The sequence below is a fragment of the Zea mays genome, chromosome 3 (genome assembly GCF_902167145.1).
Source record: "Zea mays cultivar B73 chromosome 3, Zm-B73-REFERENCE-NAM-5.0, whole genome shotgun sequence".
Classification (NCBI taxonomy): Eukaryota; Viridiplantae; Streptophyta; class Magnoliopsida; order Poales; family Poaceae; genus Zea; species Zea mays.
The window spans coordinates 58,629,498-58,649,489 of NC_050098.1; the positions used below are offsets into that span (position 1 = coordinate 58,629,498).

Below are 19,992 nucleotides of genomic sequence, written 5' to 3' on the forward strand. Positions count from 1 at the left end.
TTAGAAAATAAATAATAATTCCAAAAATGCCCAAACTTTTTATTTGAACTCTAAACATTATTTAGAAGCCTTGGGTAGAATTTGGTTTGATTTGAACCTTGTTTGATGCTTAGAACCCAAAACCCTACCCCCTGCCCTTTGAATTCCTTTACTGACTCCGGAAACCCTAGTTTCCTGGAAAACCGTGAAGGAAAGTTGTATTCAAGACTTTAGAAATAAACCTTTACTATCTTTGCACACTCATAAGCATTTCATGAGCATTCATTCTTATATATATATATATGGTTATATTTAGATAACGAGAAAGAAGTTGAAGTAGAAGAAGAGAAGACTTCGCCACCTCCACCTGCGGAACATCAGGCAGGAAATTGTTTTTACTTTGACATCTGCGGATCCGAGCCTGATTCACCTGTAAACCAACGCAATCCCCGGTGCATGCAACCCCTTGTGTTTTTAAATAATTTCTGCACATTTTAAGTCTAGTGAAATGTGCATTAGGTTTCTAGGAGTTGCTTGGAACCTTTTTGATGCATTGCCTTCCTTGATATCCACACCTTTATAGGATACTTCTGTTGAAGTATCAGAACATGATTTACAAAAATTCTTAGCCCTGCTTAGATCTTGTGGATAGAGGTTGTCCTTAGCCTAGCTCGAGAAAGGATGGCTTCTACATGCAAGAATATTTTCATCTGAAGCATGCTAGGATCTTACTGCAAAGCTCCCTATAATGCTCTCTTCATCCTAAGGAACACAGAACAATCCTAAGGATGGAAGTATTTAACTCACGACTTGGGCTAGGAACAGGTGATGCTCCGCCTAGGTCAATTAAGGATTGGATGCGTATGTAGGCCTGCTAGATCAAGGACTATCTTAACTGGCCACATGCCGTGTAAATGGGACAAGGTAAGCTTTGCCTCGGGCAGACTAATACCAGAATAAGATAACACGCAATGGGCGTGGAGAGATGGCGAGAGTAGCGTGTACCCTCCGTGGCAAGAGGCTGGACGGTGGTGTATCTGTGCTCTCGGTTGGCGTGAACCTGATCTGGTCTTAAGAACCCCGGTGGTGAGTTGACATATGCAAGGGTTAAGTGCTACATATGTCGTGTGGTTAGAGATCCTCAGCTGAGTAAATCGATTCAGATCACCGTTATATCCCCGGAGAGTGGAGACTTGATCACTGACCTGCAACCTAAGTCAGGATGTGAACCTCATGAATAAAAATGATGTTGTATTGATGAGATGGTGAAAGTATACCATATGCAAACCGAGTCTATTAATATTTAATCTGGCGTTAAAATATTGAAAGTAAGGACTCACTTTAGTAACTATTTCTGCAAAAGTATCTAAGTTGATTTTTGCTAAAGCCTCTCCTTGATTCCCAAATCCAGCATACCCTTGAGAGTCTTTTCTTTAGTCGGGTAAGACTTGCTGAGTAATTCCATACTCAGGGTTTTATTCCCCGTTGTTTTTAGGTGAGGAAGCAACCAGCTTTTGTTGCTTCTGTTCTAAGGTGGTATCAAAAGAAGAAATCCAGGAGTAAAGCTGCGCGAGGAATGGATCCTCCATAGAACTTTTGTTTGAAACTTATCGAGAGGGATTTTTGCCTCCCATGGTTTGTAATAATAATACTCTGCACTCGTATATTATATTCTGGTCTGTAAATCTTAAAACTCACTCTTATGTTTTAAATAAAGATAAGTTATTGTAAATACTTCCGCTTTTCCGTATCTCCGATGATTTGTAATGTCTGCAAGACGGGTGAAACGCTCTTGGGAAAGGTAAGAAAAGCAGATACCGAACTTGTCAAGTGATTCAGGGGGACCTACAGGGTTGTTTGAGGTCCGTTGGACAAGGACAACTGTAGGTGGGCCTAATGACTTGGGAGGTTCCGTCACATACCCTTAGTTCAAAAATTCTTTCCCAGGATAAGGAGTACTTTGCTGAACTTGCAGTTGACACTGTATTAAGGCTTGAGGGTAGCACCAACCTGGAAGCCATTCAAATTCTGAAGAAACCTGGATGATCTCTTAAGGACTCCTTTTTGGATGAAGGGTTCATTCTTGACAAGAAAATTGGCATTGGGCAACCTAAGAGAATTGAGAATGCCAAAATTTTGGTTATAAACACTGCTATGGACATAGATTTAAGATTCATGTCTAAGGTTGCAGATATTGAAGATGCTGAAAAGCAGAAAATGAGAGACAAGGTGCAAAAGATTATAGCGCATGGGATCAACTATTTTGTCAACAGACAGTTAATCTATAACTTCCCTGAAGAACTCTTTGCTGATGCTGGCATCCTCGCAATTGAGCATGCTGATTTTGAGGGCATTGAACGGCTAGCTCTTATCACTGGTGGTGAGATCGCATCAACTTTTGATAATCCAGAGTCTGTTAAGCTTGGGCATTGCAAGGTTATCGAAGAGATTATGATTGGGGAGGACATGCTAATTCATTTCACTGGGATTGAGGTGGGACAGGCTTGCACCATTGTACTGCGGGGAACGAGTGAGCATGTGCTTGATGAGGTCGAGAGGTCCTTGCATGACACCCTATGCGTGCTGTCCGAGACAGTGAACGACACCCGTGTCTTGTTCAGGGGTGGATGGCCCGAGATGGTGATGGCCAAAGAAGTCGATGAACTTGCAAGACCCCTAGGAAGAAATCTCATGATATCGATGCTTTCTCCCATGCCCTACAAGCCATCCCAACGACCATAGCTGACATTGTTGGTTTTGATCGTGCTGAGCTAATCTCTCAGCTCCAGGCTGAGCACCACAAGGAGAATTGCACTGCTAGAATTGATGTCATCACGGGCAATGTCGGAGACATGCAGAAGCTGGGGATTCAAGAGTCGTTCAAGGAGAAGCAGGCCATCCTTCTGTTCGCGACAGAGGCGGCAAAGATGATTCTCAAGGTCGGTGAGATCATAACATGCGCCCCATGCAGAAGAGAGGACAAGATGTCAGCGGTGTGCTTGTATTGTGACTGGAGACGTGTTGATGTCTAATGGCAGGCCTGTCGACCTTGTATGGTCATTTTTGTCAAAAAAAGAGGATATATATAACTGTATCAGTCGCACCATTACTTGAAAGCATAACCATATATCAACGCAGGGAGAAGGAAGAAAGGGGTGAGGGCTAAATATGAGGGGAGGGATTGGGAAGTGGCCGGCCATTACTAAGGCTGCTGCTGTAAGGCTTGCACGCCACCTTTAGGCTGCAGTAAAGCCTGCCCAGGTTTGCACGCCACTCAGCATCATGCTGCACATGCCACCCTACAACCCTGGTGCTCGCCACCCTAACCCTACAGGATATGTTGTATTTGAAATCAGATATCATCTTTGAATACTAGAGGAAATCGAAAGAAGAAGAGAAAGAATCAACCACTCCCGCTCGGTTTAGACCCAGAGTGAAGTTCCATGTCAAATGGACCACGGTCTGCTCTTTTCTTAGCTCAGGGAAAAGAAGAAAGAATGGCACTAAAGTGGACATTTGAGAGAGATGGACAATAGATAAAGATGCAAGTCAGGGAAAGAGCAGAATACATGTCCCCCATAGGGTAACTGGCCCGAGGCCCCGCGCAAGGATCTTTCGCCTTCTTGTGGACCAGGAGGATATCTGTCCCCACAGGGTTGGTGGCCTGTAGGAAGTTTGCTACATTCCCGAAGACTATGAGCTTTGCTGGCTGCTCTGAGTATGATTGGCCCTGTCATCGTTTGTGTTGGGATTGTAGATTGTTCTGACATGCCTGGGGTGAAGTCTTCCTCCGAAGCCCATAGTCATCTCAGAATACCTGTACGCTTTTGTGGCGGAACCGCCCGAATTATTCCAACTTAAGTGCCTAAGTCCCGCCTTAGAGGCTAGACCACACTTAAATGGGAATAACACGTCAGTCTAGTCCGACGAGGCCACTAACAGGATCAAGTACCACATACTCACTCGATGGTGAGGCACAGAGCAAATACAATAAAGCATAAAACCATACATTAAGGAGTGTTAAATTTATTACATCATCATCGGAGTTTTAGCAAAAGTAGTAATCATCGTTCGGAATGCAGCAGAATAAAACTAACGATAAATAGACAGAGAGATGGGGAAGCCTGTCCCATCACTCCTCATGCTCCTGCTCAGCCGAGATAGGGTCCCACTCGACTGTCCAACCCGGTGGCAAGATGGACGGCCAAGTCACTCCAGCAACCATGTCCTCCAGAGAACCAATAAAATTATGCCACAAGCAAGGCTGAGTATACTAATACTCAGCTAGACTTACCCAGTGTGAGGAGTCTACTCCTCTACCTCTAGACATGCAGTTGTTTGGCTGAGGGGTTTGGTTGCCAAAAGCACTAGCTGAGTCTAAAAATCAAGTTTTAGCTTTGTCAAGTTTTAGTGTGACTCTCTTAAGACTAAATGTGTACTATCTACTCATTCATGGTATCGAGCAATTTAGCAATCAACATCTTTTGCCAAATCATCATATTTCCACTTGTTACTCAATGCAGTACAATGGATCAAGCAGTCTCATTAGCTGCGAGAAGCAGACGATTCGAATCGAGTTTTTAATCCTTGCAAGGTAAACCTAAACACATGACATGGCGAGGCACTCCGTCCCCACACACATCAACCGTCCCCATCGATTCCCCGTCAGCAGATCAGGGATCACCGCCTTGACTGCCGTCGTGCAGTGACCGCACTTGTACCCACCATAACCGGAATGGGAGACCACGTCTCAGGTCGCGTGAGGAGTAAAGTCTGCTGCCAGGTTCAATCAAGTACTAGGCTTACCGATTTACCATATTTCTCGGCATGTGCTTAGTACGTTCAAACGCTTGACACAGGTATCCGCACGTTAATCCTTATTCCAATTTCGTCTTGTAGACCACGCATCCCCATGGACCCGTGTCCACAGACTAACATCAGTATGATATGAAAGTGGATACAACCAATTTCCTGACCTCGCGCGAGTGCTAGAAAAATCACTCGACTTCTACCGAGATCCCTAATTAGTAAAGCAACTACTCGACCTAGCATACTAGTATCCATCTCAAAGGAAATCCTGAGGTAATGCAACTAGGGTTTCAGGCAACTCCTACACTTAAGTGCACAATACAAGCTTACAATCATTAAGTGCAGTAAAATAATATATAAAACTGGTTATGCATAAACCGGGGCTTGCCTTCCAAGGCTGGGGCAGGTAGATCCTCTGGGCAGGCTCTGGTGCTGGATCCGGGGCTACCTCCTGAGCAACTCCTTGCTCCGGCACGAGGACGTATTCTCCGTCAGCGAGGTTGGAATCTATCGAATGCAATGAATAAGAAATATGTATGCTATGATTATGCTGGATTTAGTAATCATTATGCTAAGTGAAGAAAAAACCAAGTTAGTTAATACTTAGGGTTTCCTTGTTATAAGAGGCTCTTAGGGTTTTATGCTTATCAATTTAGGTTTGAGGTTCTTGCCTAAGCATAATGGATTAAGACTTGGATTGCCCCTTAAATGTTTTAGTAGTCACTCAAGGGATTTTGCTGGTTTGGTTAGGGTAACATTAGTCTCCACTATTAATTTCCCTTTTCATTTTCTATTTATGATTTTAGGGTGGGTTTGAACTACAACAGTGATTTAACTCCTTCCAAAAATTCTTTAAAAATTACAGTGGGTTACTATTGGTTACTGTAGTCTGTCCTATAAGTTTGAGGTCTAGAATAATTAGAATAATACCTGACAAAAATAACAAAAGTTAGGGCAAAGGGGGCACTTTGCACTACAACTCTTACCTAGGGGTTGGTTCTGTACTAGGAGTCATTTTTGCTGGTATCTATAGGTAATAACATGCTTCTGTGCCAAACATCACAGAGGGCCACTTAGTGGTTATTTAGTTAGGATTTTCTAAAGTTTAATGCTAAAAAGACACTTACAACTAACTTGTTATTAGAAAAATGTCAAACAACATAACTCATAATTTTTCTATGTTTAAAATAACAAAACATTAGTTATCTCAAGTTTTGGGGTGTTTTCTTCTCAGGGTTATTTTTCTATGGTTTTTCTAAGTTTTCCTTGTTTTCCTAAAATAAAAGGCATCTCATTTCTTTTGTACTAAACAAAGGTATAATAAAATTTTCTAGTGAACTACACTGAATAAGGGAGCTAACAAAAATGTGGGTGCTCCCTGGTTCGTATTTTAAACTACCTATTATATTTTCTTTAACTATAAGCTGAAAAAGATTTAAATGACAAACTCTACCTTAACTTGGTGTACAGAGGGGTTTATTATTTTTAAACAGGTTAGGAAGTGATTAAGTACTTCTCTGAATTTTCTTAACCCTAGTCTAACAGTGTAATTATTTTTCCCTATTTCTTTTAGCTTTTGACCAAATAATCAATTAAATCATAACTTTGAAGTCTTCTGCAATACTCAGAGGTTTTGTAATTTTCCTAGATAGTTTACATTATTTAGAATCTGGCAAAATTGGTTTGACTTGATTTGGATGAACCAAACTGAAGTTATGAATTTTTCAAGTTCTGTTTGTATTTAAACCAGAAATATGAAAAAGGTTTTCTGGAAATCCACTTTGCATCGAAGACCCTGGGCTTCTTTTAAAACAATCCCTTCATTTATACCCCTGCGCCACTATTCCTTAGAGTCACTGACATTGCACAAAACCCCCCTGACCCTAACCGAAATCTAACCCGCGCTCCCTGGCTGGCTTAACAGTACCCGCGACATAGATTACGGCGGCGAGGCTTACCGGCGGCAGTAGAGTTCCGGCGGGGTTGTCAGTGACGTAGGGGAGGTCACGGCAGTCACGTCGGTGTGCGGGTCAGCGTCAGAGGTGGTCGGAGCGATCCTGGCCACGAGTGCAGGCGGCGGAGGTCGTCGGTGGCTCCTGCTCCAGCCAAACCACGACGGTATAGTTCAATTAAACGGCACGAGGAGCTCCCCAGGGTGACGTAGAGGCTATGCGTGCAGTGAATTGGAAAATGGTGCAGAGACTCACCCGGCCCATGTGCTCCGGCGGGGTTCCAAACTCCGGCAAGCACGATTGCGCTATTCCGGTGGCGGGGGTCCTCAGTTCAAGCTCGAGCAAGCTTCACGACCTCCTAGTGGGGCTATCTAAGGGCTGGGATCGAGTGGAGGAGGGCTGGGAAGGGTTCGGCCATGGTAGCTGCCCTCGGGCGGCTCTGGCGGGTCGCGGGGAGGTCGCCGGAGCTAGGGGCGAGTTCGGGGGAGTTTGGCGTGGTACCGGGGAGGCAACGGGGAAGATGGCCAGGCACTGGGGTGGGTTTTATAGCCACAGCGCGGACGTGGTCATGGGGCAGCCGCGGGCGCGCGGGGGTTCGCGCACGGGCGTGCTCTGAGCGCGCCCCCGAGTGTCAGCCCTCGTCGAACACGTGTGGGTTTACTTCTGCCAGGGTTCAACGGCCGATTTGAGCACCTTAGCGTGCAGATCTTGGCAAAACCCCCGTGTACGATCTCTTCCCTGCACCAAATCCTACCTTTTTGATGTGAGTTCCAAGCAAGGATACAGTCGGGGTAGAGAGATATAGGGATGAGAAGTCGGCTCTGTCAGAACTGTCCACGCCGAGACAAAAGCCATGCCAAGTCGTGTCAAACGACTTAGGGTTGGGTTCAAACTTTTCCAGGGTGTTCTAGGGGTCTTTAGGCGCCACTTTGTCAATTGGGTCAAATGGTTTTGAAGTTTGAAACAGGGTGAACATGTTTGATCTTTGGAAGAGGGTTGGTTTTGGACTTAGAAAAAAATCTGATTTTCCATTTATGCTCTTCCCTTTGGTGAACCTTTTGGGGTTTTTCTGAAACCTTTTTGGGGTCACTTCCTTACTATTTTTTGTAGGGTATTAGGTGTACTACAAATGTTATAATTGGCCCAAGTGATGATCATGGGGTTTTCATAGCCCTTTGGTCATACTCACTTCTAGGGCTCCTATTGCCCAAAGGGGTTTGAATTAGGGTTTGGGCAATTCTCCCCAATATATGTGCATGATAAGCCAAGGCATGACTTCTAAGATGAGTTGCACTTACTTAGGATCTTGATTTCCAAGTTTGGTGACTATGAAGGCCTTGAGCCCTGCTCCTACAAGGAGAGTTGCTGAAGCTGCCAAAGCGCAAGCCGAAACTGCTCAAGTTAAACCACATGTGATGATGGGCTTGACTTGTGTAGCCTTGAGTGAAAACCCTAAGTAACACCTGGGGTGTTACAGCTTTCTCCCTTCTCTGGCGGAAATCGTTGTCAGCTCGGATGTATTCGTCCATCTTCTAGAGAAGCTTCTCCAAGGTCTGCGGTGGTTTCCTTGCAAAATATTGTGCTGTGGGTCCTGGTCGGAGCCCCTTGATCATGGCCTCGATGACGATTTCATTAGGCACCGTTGGCGCTTGGGCTCTCAGCCGCAAGAACCTTCGGACGTATGCCTGCAAGTACTCCTCATGGTCTTGCGTGCATTGGAACAAAGCTTGAGCAGTCACTGGCTTCGTTTGAAAGCCCTGGAAGCTTGTGACTAGCATATCCTTTAACTTCTGCCATGATGTATTTGTTCCTGGCCGAAGAGAAGAATACCAAGTCTGAGCCACGCTCCTAACTACCATGACGAAGGACTTAGCCATGATAGCAGTGTTGCTGTCATATGATGATATGGTTGCTTCGTAGCTCATGAGGAATTGCTTCGGGTCAGAGTGCCCATCATACATGGGAAGTTGTGGCGGCTTGTATGAAGGTGGCAATGGGGTAGCCTGTAACTCTGCTGCTAGGGGAGAAGCATCATCAAAAGCAAAATTACCATGGTATAGATCATCATACCATCCATCATCGTTGACTGGAGTTTCTTGACGAAGCTCTCTATGTTGAGGCCCTTGTCCTTGATCATCCTGCATGAGGTGGCACATTTCTTCAGCTACTTTGTCGATCTTCCTTTGAAGTTCGGCTAACCAAAGCATCTTTTCTCTTTTCCTCTGCACCTGGTGATGTATAGCTTCTAAATCCCTGATCTCCTGGTCCAACTCTTCCTCCTAAGGTGTTGGGCTGGTAGCCTTTATCTTCTGGCTCCTAGCCTCTCTTAGTGAGAGCGTCTCTTGATTGGTGTCCAGTGGCTGCAGAGCAGCCCCTGGCGCTGTTGTCTTCTTCGGCGGCACGACGAAGGCTAGCGTTTGCTGAAGGTTGTGGAAGTGAGTTCACCGGAGGTGGGCATCAATGTTGGTCACTTGCTCTCGAATGCTTTTTATTGGCCTAACATGGTAGCTGATTGTTTCAAATAATACAAAGGATGCCAAGTGTGTCAAAAATTTGGCGACCTACAGTTGGTCCCTGCAGTCGAATTACATCCTATCATCAGGCCTTGGCCTTTCAGAGGATGGGGATTAGACTTTATAGGATAAATTCATCCTTCATCATCAAAGGGGCATCGGTTCGTGTTAGTTGCCACTGACTACTTTACCAAATGGACTGAAGCCGTTGCTCTGAAGAACATGACACACAAGGAGGTAATTGAGTTCATAACTGAGCATATTATTCATAGATTCGGTATTCCCCAGACCTTGACTACAGATCAAGGAACTTCTTTTATGTAAAAGGAGGTACATGAATTTGCTGAATTATATAGAATTAAGTTGCTTAATTTATCTCCATACTATGCTCAGGCCAATGGATAGGCCGAGTCTAGTAATAGGACATTGATTAACTTGATAAAAAAGAAGATATCCGATAATCCTAAGCATTGGCATAAGATTTTGTCTGAAGCTTTATGGGCTCACAAAATATCTAAACATAGTGCTACTAAAGTATCTCCTTTTGAGCTTGTCTATGGGCAGGAAGCAATGTTGCCTGTGGAAATAAGTTTGAATGTTGTCAGGTTCGCCAGACAAAATGATCTAACCGTCATTGATTATTATAATTCAATGATGGATAATATTGATGAGATGACCAACAAGAGGGTGATAGCTTTGGGAGCAATAGAAAAGGACAAGATCATGGTAGTCAGGGCCTACAACAAGAAGGTCAAAGCAAAGTCATTTCAAGTAGAGGACCTGGTGTGGAAGACCATCCTGCCTCTAAGGAATAAAGACCGGAAGTTTGGGAAATGGTCTCCAAGCTGGGAGGGTCCTTATAAAGTAAAGCAGGTAATGTCTGGTAACACCTATTTACTACAAACATTACAAGGCAAGGATTTACCTAAGGCTTTGAATGGGCGTTTCCTCAAACAGTACCATCCTAGTATGTGGCAAGATGCCTAAGAGAACCGATGTAATCACATCGAGTTAGTTGCTTTTGGTTTGCTCAGCTCCACCAAAAGGCAGGGGGCATATGTTGAGCACTAAAAAGAGAGCACGGACGGTCCGGCCCTGAGGCCGGATGGTTCGCGCATGTGGGCCGGATGGTCCGCGCAAGCGCAGAACAGATTAGGGTTCCGAGTTTCTTGCTATGTTTGTTGGCGAGAATCTCGGGATAAGCTTGGAGTTTTGTTGGTAACGAGTCCAGCCCCCTCCTCTATAAAAGCAGAGGAATACGACCGATTTAATCAATCAATCGAACCATCAATCAATACAATTTACATTTATTCTTCGGAGTAGTTCTAGTCTAGTTCTAGGTTAGTCTTCTAATCCCCAAATTCTTCGCTTCTCTTCGACTCTACGTCGATTAGAGGAGTCTAGGTCGGCCTGCTGAGCCTAGACATCACCTAGGATCTCTCATCTCCGACGGGGTCCCTCCCGGGAGCGAGATCCAGGCGCCGCTGGCGATCTTCCGCCGCCCCTGCGCATGCGCGGACCGTCCGGCCGTCAGGCAGGAAATCCTAGCTTCGCACCAGGCCGCAGACCGTCCGGCCCCTGGCCGCGGACCGTCCGCCCCTGTGCAGAGAGCACCACCGCTGGTTCGTGTTGAGTGATTGGCGCCCGAAAAAGGTGTCAAAACGTGAAGACGCGGAGGGCGCAGGAGGCGACGAGGGTGTTGGTGAGCGTGTGCGGGCCTGAGGAGGGTGGAGTCACGGTCTGCTTGTGTACGGTAGGGGTGAGTTGGTGTGCGTTTTGGTGTGAGTGTGTGCATACATGAACAGATACTACAACTGTACTTGTAAGTGAGAGGCAATAAAAAGCCATTGCGCTGCTTGGGAGACTTGTCGCCAACTATACACTGTTGGGGCTGGGGTTGTTTCTGCGCTTAAACTCAACTGTCGCTTCTACGTGCATGTCGCTGTTGCTAATTGTTGCCGGACCGTCGAGCCACTAGGTGTACCAAACTGAAGCTAGTTGTGTTGGGCTTGGGTCTCCAATGCAAGGCCGCCATGCTTGGACCTCGAGATCGGAATGACCAATAGAGGCCATGACGGGCCGCATATCTGTCGGTGGGGTCTGGAGAGGGTGAAGTCATGGTAGTACCGTGGTCTACACTATTGACTTAATAGATAGCACAGAAGAGATTTCATATTTAATTTTGGTTTTTTCTAAAAAAATCAACCATCATTTTCGATAAAACACTGAATTTTGCCGAAACCCCCTTGTTTTTTTGCTGAATTTTGTTTTTTTAATTTGAAAACATATGCACTAAAATTTACCAAGGAAACCGAAAATCCACTGAGAAACACCGAAAACCGGCCGGAAAACGCTGTTTCTTGGCTGGTAAACCTGAAAAGCGTTTTATAATTTAAAATGAAAAGCAGACAGGTTTTCGTAAACCGTCATCGATGAATGGCGGTTTTTAGGGTTAAACGGTTTAGTACACTGTAGGTGACGGTGTCCGCTGATGGAATGAAGGGGTCGGGTGGGTTCAAGAAAGGGGGCCAGCTGAGTGCGGTACTCTGGATGAATAAAGTGCAGATTAGTCTTTAGCACCTTTTAACTGGGAATTGAGTCAACTAATGGGCTAATTGTTGGTTGGAGGTTCAGCTAACAATTAGTTAGGAATTTAGCTGCTAACAATTATCTGTAGGAGTTCCAAACATACCATAGACATTGCAGCTCTACTTGCCTATTTGGTTTTCGTGGGATTCCAAGAATCTTATGGGGCGTTTGGATCCCTTCATTTTAGAGGAATTGGAATTCACTCAATAAAGTAACTTTTAGTTTGGAATTTGACATTCCACCACTTTCCAAAGTTCAGATATAAGCCTATCTCAAATTCATGGAGTGGAGGGTGTGAAATGATTCTATGCATTAGTAGAATTGGTTTCTAATCTATAACTTACATGACACTCTTCGTCTCACTCCTCTATAGTAAAAATGTAGCACATAGATATCTCCGACATCTTGCTAATAATAGTATATAAATATATTTTTGTCGGCGTTTCGACCCCGGGGGGTCCCTGGACCGACGAGTAAATTGTCGCTGCGTGTCCCAGCCCAGATGGGTCGGCGCGAGACGGAACACAAGAGGGAAAACAGTAAGGGGAAACCGCGGCCTCGTGTTGTCCTACGCCCAGGGCGGATGCGCTTGCAGTAGGGGGTTACAAGCGTTCGCGTGGGAGAGAGAGAGAGCGGGAGCCTTGTGCGTCGGCCCGTTCTCCCGCGCGGCCACCCTCTTGTACGAGGGCCCTGGACCTTCCTTTTATAGACGTAAGAAGAGGGCCCAGGTGTACAATGGGGGGTGTAGCAATGTGCTAACGTGTCTAGTAGAAAGGAGCCAGAGCCCTAAGTACATGCCGACGTGGCTGTTGGAGAGGTGTTGCTGCCCTGTTCATATGATGTCGTGGCCGTCGGAGAAGCGCCTGAGCCCTGTAGGAGCACAGCTGTCGAAGCTGTCGGGTCCTTGCTGACGTCTCCTTGATTCCATAAGGGGCTGAGAACCGCCGTCGTCATGGAGCACGCGGGGTGCCATCATTACTTGTTTTACCGGGGCGAGCCAGATGGGACGCCGGTCTTGTTCCCCATAGCCTGAGCTAGCTAGGGGTAGGGTAATGATGGGCCCCCCTGTGACGTGGTCGGTCCGAGCCCAAGTTCGGGCGAGGCGGTGACTCCTCAAGAGGTCGAGGTTGAGCCCGAGCCTTGGGGTCGGGCGAGGCGGAGACCGTCGTCCGAGGTCGAGGTGGAGTCCGAGCCCTGGGGTCGCGCGAGGCAGAGACCGTCTTCCGGAGTCGAGGTTGAGTCCGAGCCCTGGGGTTGGGCGAGGCGGAGACTGTCTTCCGGAGTCGAGGTTGAGTCTGAGCCCTGGGGTCGGGCGAGGCGGAGACCGTCTTCCGGAGTCGAGGTTGAGTCCGAGCCCTGGGGTCGGGCGAGGCGGAGCTTCCTATGGCGCCCAAGGCTGGACTTGGCTGCTGTCAGCCTCACCCTGGCGGGTGGCACAGGAGTCGGAGCAGGGCAGGCGACGATGTTTTCCTGTCAGGTCGGTCAGTGGAGCGGCGAAGTGACTGCGGTCACTTCGGCCCTGTCGAATGAGGAGCGCGCGTCAGGATAAGGTGTCAGGCGATCCTTGCATTGAATGCTCCTGCGGTACGGTCGGTTGGCGTGGCGATCTGGCCAAGGTTGCTTCTTCGTGAAGCCTGCCCGAGCTGGGTCTGGGGCGAGTCGAAGGTGCGTCCGTTGCTTGAGGGGACCCTCGGGCGAGACGTGAATCCTCCTAGGTCGGCTGCCTTTGCCCGAGGCTGGGCTCGGGCGAGGCGAGATCGTGTCCCTTGAGTGGACGGAGCCTTGACCTTAATCGCGCCCATCAGGCCTTTGCAGCTTTGTGCTGATGGGGGTTACCAGCTGAGATTAGGAGTCTTGTGGGTACCCCTAATTATGGTCCCCGACAGTAGCCCCGAGCCTCGAAGGGAGTGTTGGTACTCGCTTGGAGGCTTTGTCGCACTTTTTTGCAAGGGACCGGCCTTTCTTGGTTGCATTTCGTTCTGGTGGGTGCGCGCGAGCGCACCCGCCGGGTGTAGCCCCCGAGGCCTCGGAGGAGTGGTTTGACTCCTCCGATGTTTTAGCGTGTTTCGTGATGCCTTGGCCGGTCTGGTTGTTCCCTCATGCGAACTGGTCATTGCCCGGGTGCATAGTCAGGTTCCGAGTTCTCGGGCTGGTATGTTGACGCTGTCAACGGTTTGGCCGGAGCCGGGTTTGCGAGAGCAGCCCCCGAGCCTCCGCACAGAGCGAGAGGACGGTCAAGGACTGACTCGGCTTTTATCATATGCCCCTTCGTCGCCTTTCCGCAAGGAGGAGGGGGGGAAAGCGCCATGTTGCCCTCGGAGGGTGCCGAACATGGTGTTTCCAGTGAGTTGCTAACGGGTGATCTGAGTGGACGCTCATGCCCTGTTCTATAAGGGTCGGCTAGTGGCCCAGAGGCGCACTCCAAAAGTACCTGCAGGTGATTTGCCGGACCTGGTCCCGTTTGATAGGGTCCAAGGGCTCGTTGCCTCCCTCTGATGAGATTCCGTTACAGAATCGCTCCTGCTGGTCTCGAAAATGTCCTAGGGTACCTCGGGAGCGTAGCCCGAGCCTCGGCCATATATCGGACGTACCCAGAGTCATCCCTCGCTCTGCGTGTTCTGAGGCGGCTGTCGAACCCTTCGGGGGCCAGCCTACGAACCCCTGATCATTAGTGGGCGCGGAGCCCGAGTGACATGAGACGACTGTCGAACCCTTCCGAGGGCCAGCCTTCGAACCTCTGACCAGTAGTGGGCGCGGAGCCCGAGTGGCCTGAGGCGGCTGTCGAACCCTTCCGAGGGGCTAGCCTTCGAACCTCTGACCAGTAGTGGGCGCGGAGCCCGAGTGCTCTGAGGCGGCTGTCGAACCCTTCTGAGGGGTTAGCCTTCGAACCTCTGATCAATAGGAGGGCTCGAGGCCCGCTTCCTTCGCGGAGAAGGATCCCTTTCGGAGTATCCCCTTTCCCGGTCCCTGTAGCAAGAGATAGAAAGAGGAAGAGGAAAAGGATACGAAATCGAACGACGACGTGGCGCACCTTTTTTGACGCGGTCATTATGGCGGAGGTGAAGCGTCGCCCGCTTCGCCTGCCAAAGGTGTCGCCTGTTCTGCCGCAGAGTTAATGCGACGGGACTACTGGTTGGCGGGGCGGCCGTTGTGCGTGCGCGAGCCGTTCGAGGAACGGAACACGGGCGCATCGTCTTCACGCCGTGGGAGAGGGCTCTCTCGCTGTCCCAGGAGGGGATGTGAGCCTGCAGACGATTTGACTGCTGCTTTCGCTCGCCTGCCGCCGCCATTACTGCCGGCCCACTTTTGGCCATATCGACCGTCATGCCTTCTCCCACGGCTGACTGACCCGTGATCGATGTGCTCGGTTGGCACTGTTGGGCCATGCGCAGGGTTGCCTCGAGTCGCGGCACCGGTTCCGCAGTCGACAAGGCGCGGTACTGGCGCAAGTGGCAGTGCAGTTTCTCGCACGTAGTAACCGGCGCGCCGGTTACATGACGTGTGGGCCTGGGCCTCCATGCTGGACGCGTCGAAGTTGAAAAGGTGCGCCGCCTTGGTGCAGTTGCATGCCGCCTGCATGGCGGTCCGCCCTTTCACCCGTTGGTTTGGGCGAAAGTGGAGGAGTGCTTGTAACCGCTGGGCAGTTACGCGCTCCGCGCGCGGCGGTTTGGCTCCTTCTGTCCTAGGCCAGCTTGCATGACGCGTGTGACCCAGCCCCCGTATCATAGGGGGAGGACCTTGGAGCGTGTTGGTGAAGACTCAATCCGCGACGGCTGAGGGCGCAAGTGGGGAGAGTTGCCTTTAAAAAGAGGGCGACCCCCTTGGATGGCAGCCATGTCTTCGCACTCCCCTTTATGCATTGCGCCCTTCCACCTTCCGAGCCCCCGGATGGGGAGCGCCCGCGTTGTTTTCGTCTTGCTGTCGTTGGAGGAACACAACTTCACGGAAGTTGGTACCTTTCAGCCATCACTCGGCTTCAAGGATTTTCATCAGGCAACCCGGTTGCATCCCCTCGCCGATGGTCACCCAAGACGGTGACCACCAGTTTGATGGTGGGGAGAAGCAAGCCGGGCTGCGGCCTCTGCCCCGCCCTCAGCTTCAAGGATCTTCATCATCCTTGCTGGGGCGGAGGGCGAGCTGAGCCGGAGCTCTACCTCCCGCACGGGTTCGTGGGCCACCTTCTCCTTCAGCATTCAGGGGAGAAGGCGCTCACCAGCCTAGCAGAGGGGGCGGACTTCGACAACGCGGGGCCGATCGGTCGCAAGCGTCGTCAGCTCCAGCGTGCCCGGTTCGCTGGCTCAGCTGGCTCTGGCGCAGCTTCCGGTGCCACCTCCCACCGCTGGGCGGAGTGCGGCTATCTGCCCGCCGTACGGGCGGTTGTTGCGCCGCGCGCACCGGGGGACTACCCAAGACGTCGCGCGTTGCTAGGGCGGCGTTCGTGTTCTTGGGCTGTCCTGCCCTTGCTCCGGTACGACGCCTCTACGCGGAGGTCGGTGCTCGCTCGTCTGGGAGGGCCCGAGTGGGGATCTGTCGGTGGGCAGATGGCTGCCGTCGTTGGCGCCGAGGTGGTGGCGGCTGAAGAAGTCCTCGTCGCCGACGAGATCGCCGCCACCATCTGTGCTCCGGGCCTCCGGCTCTTTGGCTTTGATAGCTTGTCCTCGCCCCTCGAGTGGGGTTGTGGGCGAGGGCCTTATTGCAGCAGCGTCTGCCCTAAGGTCATCGCTACTGCTATTTGGCCGCCCGAAGCGGAGGTCGTTGTCGCTGCTGCCGGAGTGGGCGGCGGCGAGCCACCCGGGATTTTGTCGTCCCGTAGGCCCTCCAATGTGGGGGGTTGTTCGTACCTGCAGGGGTGGAACCGGAGTTCCGTTTGTAATGGCACCTTGAGTGTCGGTGTCTGTTCATTGCGGCTATCGGGGCCTGAACATCTGTGTATTTGGGCGTAAAGTCGTGTTTTTCCTCATTTCGAGCACTAGGACTCGCCTGTCGGCTAGCTGGACCGCTTAACCAAGTGTGAGTTGCCTCGTGCGGAAGGTGACGAGTGAGGTATCTGTATCCCGGAGGCGTAGGAGTCCCTCGGCTCGGTCGGCCTTGCCGCCCGAGGCTTCTCTTGCTTAGTTAAAGAAACCCTTGGCCGCTCTGCGATGAGCCGGAGCCGGAGGCAGCGGTGTCAGCATGGACAGAGGCAGAGTTGGCTCGAAAAGAAGACTTCGTCGGCCCAGGAGCTGGGGACTTCCCAGGCCGAGGAGGCGTAGCAGCGGCGGCCGGAGCCTGGCCGGGTCGTCCACTGGCGGGACCAACCCTGGAGTCAGGCTGCCGAGACCATGAGCCGGGCTGACGTCCCCAGGGGACGGCTGGCCGAGGCTACGGAGCGGCCGGTCCGGCCGTCTGCTTGGGGCGGGTTCCTGGAGGAGACCCCGACGACGATGGCCCAGGCGTGGTGCTGACATTTTTCTTCGAGGTGGAGATCCTCCGACCGTGTTGCCGTCCGAGGCCGGGTCGGATTCCGCCGAAGGTGGAGTTGACGCGGAGGGTGCTGCTGCTCCCCCTACTGAGGTCTGATCCTGCAGGAACAGTTTATTTGTAGCGTGCGTATGTTTTTTGCGTCCGCCGAGGCCCAAACATACTGTCGTCGTGTTGTAAAGCCGCGTTTCTTTTCCCCTTGTTTCGAGTATCAGGACTTGTTCGTCGGTAACAGAATTGTTTATCCGAGCGAGAGTTACTTATTGCGGAAGGTGATGAGTGAGGTATCCGTATCCCGGAGGCGTAGGAGTTCCTCGGCTCGGTCGGCCTTGCCGCTTACGTGTACTCTTACTCGTCCGTTGGATTCTGTTATCGATATAGTCGAGAAGGCACGAAAAAACGTTTCAGCAGAAAAGTTTTCGAGCGTTAAGACTTGTTCGGTCAGCGGAATCGCTTATCCGAGCGTGAGTTACTTATCGCAGAAGGTGATGAGTGAGGTATTCATATCCCGGAGGCGTGGGAGTCCCTCGGCTTGATCGGCCTTGCTGCTTACGTGTACTCCGTCATTTTTAGGATCCCTGAGAGCACCTAGAGGGGGGTGAATAGGTGATCATGTGAAAACTTAAAACTTAATCCACAAACCTTGATTAGAAGTTAGCACAGTTAAGCCAAGTGGCTAGAGAGGAGAGCTTGCACAACACGAAAACCACAAAGAGATCAACACAGAGATGGCACAGTGGTTTATCCCGTGGTTCGGCCAAGTCAACACTTGCCTACTCCACGTTGTGGCGTCCCAACGGACGAGGGTTGCAATCAACCCCTCTCAAGCGGTCCAAAGACCCACTTGAATACCACGGTGTTTTGTTTTGCTTTTCTATATCCCGTTTGCGAGGAATCTCCACAACTTGGAGCCTCTCGCCCTTACACTTTGATGTTCACAAAGAAGCACGGAGTAAGGGAGGGATGAGCAACGCACACAAAACACGAAATCACAGTACCAACACGCACACAAGTCGCAACAAGAGCTCACAACACAACTCAGCGAGTTCACAACTCAAATGGAGCTCTAATTGCTATCGCAGGGAATCAATTGCGCGGAATCAAAGTCTTGGTGCTTATGAATGCTTAGAGAACACTTGGTGTGTTCCTCCATGCGCCTAGGGGTCCCTTTTATAGCCCCAAGGCAGCTAGGAGCCGTTGAGTGCATTCCAGGAAGGCAATTCTTGCCTTCTGTCGCCTGGCGCACCGGACAGTCCGGTGCACCACCGGACACTGTCCGGTGCGGATCTCCTTCCTTATTTGGTGAAGCCGACCGTTGGTACTTGAGAGCCGTTGGCGCACCGGACACTGTCCGGTGCATACCGGACAGTCCGGTGCCCCCTTCCGACCGTTGGCTCGGCACGTGTCTCGCGCGGATCGCGCGGCCGACCGTTGGCTCACCGGACAGTCCGGTGCACACCGGACAGTCCAGTGAATTGTAGCCGTACGTCGTTAATCACTTCCCGAGAGCAGCAAGTTCGCCTGAGCCAGCCTGGCGCACCGGACACTGTCCGGTGCACCACCGGATAGTTCGGTGCACCCAGACAGAGCTAACTTTGGCTGAACAAAGCCATCTTTAATTTCAACTTGATTTTTCATGTTTCCAGCACTTAGACACAATACATTAGTCTCTAAAACAATGTACTAAGTCTGAGAAACATACCTTTATACTTGATTTGTACTTTGTCCACCATTTAACACTTAGGCATTTATGTTGGACACTAAATCACCAAAATACTTAGAAATGGCCCAAGGGCACATTTCCCTTTCAATCTCCCCCTTTTTGGTGATTTATGCCAACACAATATAAAGCAAGTAGAACAAGTGCAAAATCAATTGAAATAAGAACTCAAAATTGTTTTGATTCAAATTTGACATATATGGATCATTCTTTGCCACCACTTGGTTTGTTTTTGCAAATCAAACTCAATTTCCTATCTCTAAGTCAAACACACTTGTTGAAACACAAAGAGAGATATTTCAAGAGAAATTGATCAAAGAGTTCTAAAAAACTCCCCCTTTTTCCCATAATTAAGCCTTCTCCCCACAAGAGACCAACTTTTGACAATAAGAGGCAAACAAGAGTATTTGACAAACAAAAACTCTAACTCTATTTTTTCAAAATTCTCAAGTGGTAGCTGATCCATTTCTTGCTTTGGCCTTATTTTCTCCCCCTTTGGCATCAAGCACCAAAATGGGATCAATCCTGGCCCTTTAACCCCATTGCCTCACCAAAATCTTCAACTAAGAGTAAAAAAGGCAATAAGAGTACATAGATGAACTTGGAATAAGGTACTCTGTCATCGGAGTGCAGTGGAAGTCTTGCATGGTCCAAGTCCACCTTTTCCCTTTCGAACCTCCTTTGAGACTAAATTAAGCAAACTCAAGCACACAGTTAGTCTCAAAGGGTCAAGTTGTAGCACATCTCCCCCTAAATATGTGCATCACTTGCAAACGGACTTGTGAGGTCCGGGGAGTGCTTGTACAACTTGGGCACCATAAATAAACAACAAAAAGCATAAAGGAACATGATCAAGGCATAAAACACATGTATGTTATAAATCAATCCAGGTTCCGCGAATCTAAGACATTTAGCTCACTGCGCAACTTGCAAAAGGTCTGCTCATCTAAAGGCTTGGTAAAGATATCAG

General features: G+C 49.6%; 1 pseudogene; it reads left to right on the forward strand.

The window, feature by feature from the left end:
* Positions 1-1,875: 1,875 nt before the first annotated feature.
* On the forward strand, positions 1,876-3,011 carry LOC103651957 (T-complex protein 1 subunit beta-like; annotated as a pseudogene).
* The last annotated feature ends 16,981 nt before the right edge of the window (positions 3,012-19,992 follow it).